The sequence below is a fragment of the Lepus europaeus genome, chromosome Y, assembly GCF_033115175.1.
Source record: "Lepus europaeus isolate LE1 chromosome Y, mLepTim1.pri, whole genome shotgun sequence".
NCBI lineage: Eukaryota > Metazoa > Chordata > Mammalia > Lagomorpha > Leporidae > Lepus > Lepus europaeus.
Genome location: NC_084851.1, coordinates 1,670,390 through 1,676,389, shown reverse-complemented (window position 1 = coordinate 1,676,389; position 6,000 = coordinate 1,670,390).

The window sequence follows — 6,000 nt, the reverse complement described above, 5'->3', positions numbered from 1 at the left end:
AGTCATTTGATATGAAACTTGACATTTAATATTTCAAAGTTAACTTTATTTCATTTTATATTTTATAAAGAAATGTATTAATACATTGGATTCTCAGGGTCAAAGCAAATGCATAATAATTACTAGAATACAATTCAATTCTATTTTCTTTTTTTTGAAGTTAGTCTTTTTTTAAACTTTTATTTAATGAATATAAATTTCCAGTGTACAGCTTATGGATTACAATGGCTTCCCCCTCCCATAACTTCCCTCCCACCCACAACCCTCCCCTCTCCCGCTCCCTCTCCCCTTCCATTCACATCAGGATTCATTTTCAACTCTCTTTATATACAGAAGATCAATGTAGTATAAAGATTTCAACAGTTTGCACCCACATAGAAACACAAAGTGAAACATACTGTTTGAGTACTAGTTATAGCATTAAATCACAATGTACAGCACATTAAGGACAGAGATCCCACATGAGGAGCAAGTGCACAGTGGCTCCTGTTGTTGACCCAAAAAATTGACACTCTAGTTTATGGCGCCAGTAACCATCCAAGGCTGTCGTCATGAGTTGCCAAGGCTATGGAAGCCTTCCAAGTTTGCCGACTCTGATCATATTTAGACAAGGTCATAAAAGACAGAGTGAGGATAGTAACCAATGATCCTAAGAGTGGCATTTACCAGGTTTGAACAATTATACAGCATTAAGTGGGGAAGAGGACCATCAGTACACACAGATTGGGAGTAGAGCCATTGGTAGTAGAGTAGAGGTTATGATTACAAAGGAATGAGGCCCAAGTACGCTAGACAGGGTTAGAACAAAGGACAGAGTCATTATTAGAGGAGCTAAGAAAGGTGCTGTCTCAGCTACAATTAAGTTTTTTGATTGAGAGGCAAATAGAACCTGACAGAAGGGGCTTGATAATAATCTGGTGGGCTTTAGGCCTTGTAAGTTAAGAGGCCCAGACCTATCTATCTCTTCACATGGGGTATATCCTAAGGGAGGTGTGAACCTCCTAGGGGAAGGCACTCTGTTGACTTTCATTACTTGGCTGGCCTGGGAGGAGAGCTGGCCAGGTAAAGGCAGGGGGCATCTCTAACAAGAAATTTACAGTTCTGCCTGCAATGTTGCTGACCCTACTTGACCACACCCTCAGCTGCAGTGGTCACCTTGGAAGTTGGGCTGAGTGAAGGGCTTTCAGCTTAGAGCCAATAAGATCTGTGGCTCTGACCTGGGCATCCTTTGACTCCAGGGCAGGTCCATTTCCAGTGATCCAACTCTTGGCAGAGCTGCCAGGGCTCTTCACAAGCTGACTTCTGCTGAAGCCCAGGCTTACCACATTGAAAGCCACCGTAGTGGACTGACACCACGGCTCACTAGGCTAATCCTCCACCTGCAGTGCCAGCACCCTGGGTTCTAGTCCCAGTTGGGGCACCAGATTCTGTCCTGGTTGCCCCTCTTCCAGGCCAGCTCTCTGCTGTGGCCCAGAAGGCAGTGGAGGATGGCCCAGGTGCTTGGGCCCTGCACCCCATGGGAGACCAGGAGAAGCACCTGGCTCCTGCCATCAGATTGGCGAGATGTGCTGGCTGCAGCGGCCATTGGAGGGTGAACCAACGGCAAAACAGAAGACCTTTCTGTCTCTCTCTCTCTCTCACTATCCACTCTGCCTGTCCAAAAAAAAAAAAAAAAAAAATACATGTATTTGGAAACATCTCTTAAATATCTAACATGGTGTAACTTGTTTAGCCAGTAAATTCAAGTACAAGTATATAAAAATGGTGGGAGCTGGCACTGTGGCACAGTGGGTTAAAGCCCTGGCCTGAAGCGCCAGCATCCCACATGGGCACCAGTTCTAGTCCCAGCAGCTCCTCTTCTGATCCAGCTCTCTGCTATGGCCTGGAAAAGCAGTGGAAGATGTCCCAAGTCCTTGGGCCCCTGCACCCATGTGGGAGACCTGGAAGAACTGGCTCCTGGATCCTGGCTTTGGATCAGCCCAGCTCTGGCTGTTTTGGCTATCTGGGGAGTGAACCAGTGGGTGGAAGACCTCTCTCTCTGTCACTACCTCTCTCTGTAACTCTGTCTTTCAAATAAATAAAAATCTTTAAAAAAAAAAATTGTGTTAGTTTCTTTCTACCACCAAGTTTAAAACATCTGATACAGATTCAGCTCACATGAATCAAAATGTATCTGATTAATTTAGCAGTTTAAATTTATGAGCAATCTTCTATCTATAAGCCAATTAAAACAGAGTTCTTAATAAGTTATCCCATGTAGACAAACAATATGTATACACATGCAACATAACATACCAGAGAGGACAATAAAGCAGCTTCAGTAATAGCTTTTTTTATTTTTAATTTATTTTTTTATTTTTTGACAGGCCGAGTGGACAGTGAGAGAGACAGATAGAGAGAAAGGTCTTCCTTTTGCTGTTGGTTCACCCTCCAATGGCCGCCACAGCCGGAGCATCTCACTGATCTGAAGCCAGGAGCCAGGTGCCTTTCCTGGTCTCCCATGGGGTGGAGGGCCCAAGCACTTGGGCCATCCTCCACTGCACTCCCTGGCCACAGCAGAGAGCTGGCCTGGAAGAGGGGCAACCGGGACAGGATCGGTGCCCCGACCGGGACCAGAACCCGGTGTGCCGGCGCCACAAGGTGGAGGATTAGCCTAGTGAGCCGCGGCGCCGGCCCAGTAATAGCTTCTTAAACTCTTTGTTTTTTAAAATTACTAACTGATTCAAATTACCTTCTGCTCTAAGTAGCCTGTATTAACCATGCTTTCTCTGAATTGGAACCTGTAGCACATTATTGGCTTCATCTGTTTACAGAACCATCCCAAAGTACTGAATGCAACATACATGACTGGAAAAAGTCCATCAGAACCTACAGGAGGGCAGCTAAACACAGAATCAACAATATTTTAGTTTCATGAGCAGCAAATCTGATATACGAAACTGTGGATGACAAGACTTCAAATAGCCATGTTTAAAATTTTAAACTCATTAACCAACAAAAGGCATTTGCTTACTCCACACAGTATTTTCAAAAGCACTTGTAGGATTTTACAAAGCATTTAACCCTTTTAGACCTCAGGGCCTTTCTCATTAAGATGACCATTAATTTAGTACCATAAGATCATTTTTAACTTTCAGACATTTATATCAGTAGCATTTTATATTATAAAACTTAAAATTTAGCACCACTTCACATCTTGACAGTACTTCTAATATAATCCAAATAGCCTGATTAGTTGGTGTCTCTACAAGACAGGAGCCCATCTGGAATTGTCAAAGTGTAAATTTTTGGAATTTTGATTTTTTTAAATGACTGTCAAGGATGCCAAGAAAACTCAAAATCTAAAATATCTGGTTGAAATAAAATTCTTTAACATCATGACATTATATAGACCAAATCTGATCCTTGTTACAAGGTGACTATTCAAATGTTTGAAAAAAAGCACATATTTAAATAACCCATAGCTCTTAATAAAAAGTCAGATATTTTTAAATAATTAGGACTTAACAGAGACATCCAGGGAACATAATAGATAGCTTTAACTGACTGCTTTAAGAGACTCATATTCTAACTTTATGTCAAAAATAGATAGATAGCTTTTGTAGGCAAGATTTCTTTCTTTCATAACCTTCTGTGACTAACACAACCCTCTTCAATGTACTTGAAACATTCTATCATTTCCATCCAGTCTAAACTAGCCATCAAGATGAAGTCATTCTTACAAACCATGCCCTTCTTTTTTCAAAAAACCTCTTTCCTTCCTAACCTTCCTTACCAAGAACACATTTTTCCTCTTAATCTTTCCTACCAAGCATGTGTTTCTATACTTGTGATGTTTTCCATTTGCCAATGTCCTGATTTACTTTTTGAAAAACTTGACAAAAATTTCCAATTTAAGACAACATTTTTAAATAAGATAACACATCAAATTTCATCCTGAGTTACTTTAAGCAGTGTTGAACTAATTTTCATAGACAGTTTATGAAAACATATTTGTTAAACCAACCCAGATAGTTTTCCTACAGTATTATAACATACTGAGAGTAGCAAAGTTTACATTTAGATGCATTTATCTCATTTGCCTTATCCCAATTTAAATTAGCAGTTACATATAAATGACTTAAGATTCTGATATTATATTATATCTCTATCTGAATTCAATTAAAATTAATATTGCATTCATCTAAAACAAGTACTCATTTCTCATGCTGTTTCATTGAGTGCTGATTACCTGAAAACCTGTTAAAATAAATTGCAAAATAAGTTCAATGAGTTACAAAGCAATATTTTTAAAGGTAGTGATCTTCCTAGATTCAAAGAGAGAAATTTCTTGAAACTGTGTCTAGTTACAATTGATTTTTTTTTTTTTACACTAAGAAACCTTAGGTCCATGATGTCATAATCAATCAGCCACTTGAACAGCCTCTGAAGAAAAGTTCAGGCTGCTGCAAGACCTTTCCCAAGGGTGATGGTGGACCAGAGGCAAGATAAGAAATGGAGGTCAAAGGACCTGATTTTTCTGTCTAGCTTGCTCCTGATAAAATAAAAGAGCCATCAGAAGGGTGGGATACCTAATTTGATTCTCAAAAACCAGGGAGCTCAAAAGGATGGGATTACCTCTCCCTTGCTATTCTTATGGAAAGACTGGGACAAGAGAGGAAGGGGCAAAAGACCAGTTGGAGGACAAAGGCTGGAGTGAAAGTATGGAGAGAGCCATTCCCAAACATAGAGAGGATCATTGATAAGAAAGGGAGAGTCGACTTTGGACCAGGTCCAAAGATAAAGTCAGATTTTCTGGCTGGGGTGGGGAGGTATATTGCACCAAGATAGTGAACAGTTGGGACCACAAACATAGATGGCAGGGGTTTCAGCTCAGGCCCTTGACTTCTAGTGGAAACTTTGGAGGCAAATAGGACCTGGGTCAGAGAGCAGTACACATAGGTTTAGATCAAAGATAGAAATCTTGAATGAAATCAGGGTCAGGCCAGCACCTTGGCTCACTAGGCTAATCCTCTGCCTGTGGCACCAGCACACCGGGTTCTAGTCCCGGTCGGGGCACCGGATTCTGTCCCGGTTGCCCCTCTTCCAGGCCAGCTCTCTGCTGTGGCCCGGGAAGGCAGTGGAGGATGGCCCAAGTGCTTGGGCCCTGCACCCCATGGGAGACCAGGAGAAGCACCTGGCTCCTGGCTTCAGATCAGCGCGGTGTGCCAGCCGCAGCAGCCATTGAGGGGTGAACCAACAGAAAAGGAAGCCCTTTCTCTCTCTCACTGTCCACTCTGCCTGTCTAAAATAAATAAATAAATAAATAAATAAATAAAAAGAAATCAGGGTCAAACATATCATGAGGGGCCACTTTGACTGTTAAAGCATACATAGGACACGATCAATTATAAAGATGGGATGTTAGTTTTGGAGGGCTGGAGCCAATTTGAGAGGGACCATATCACTAAGGAGGCTATCTAGAGAATCAGACAGAATGTAGAAGAGAAAGTTCCCATGCCACCTGTAGAGTCGATCAGCAGATAACAGGTGTCCCTGAAATCCCAACCATCTGACTGACAAGAGAATATGGGAGCAGAAGGTGGGGTCGTCACCCAAGCGACCACTGGAGCCCAGGGCTTAGCCTGTACAAGGGAAACAAGAGGTGGAGTTGTCACTCAAACCCATTGTTGCCCAGACACAGCATCCCAATGAATTTGGCCTACTCTGGTAGGCCAAACCTATGAGATGAGCCCCTGAAAAATCCAGATGCTGAATGGTTTATTGACAGCAGCAGCTATATGAAGGAAGGAGTTAGAAAAGCAGTCAATGTTGTAGTGGATCTTACTCAAACGATAGAAGCCCCAGCACTACCACACAATACTTCAGCCCAAAAGGCGAAGCATATATTCCTGATATGCTTTTCTTGTGTTACATGCACACACAGCATCATTCTGGAAAGAGAGGGGATTAATGACTGCAAAGAATTCCCCTGTTAAATATGGAAAAGAGATACCGGCT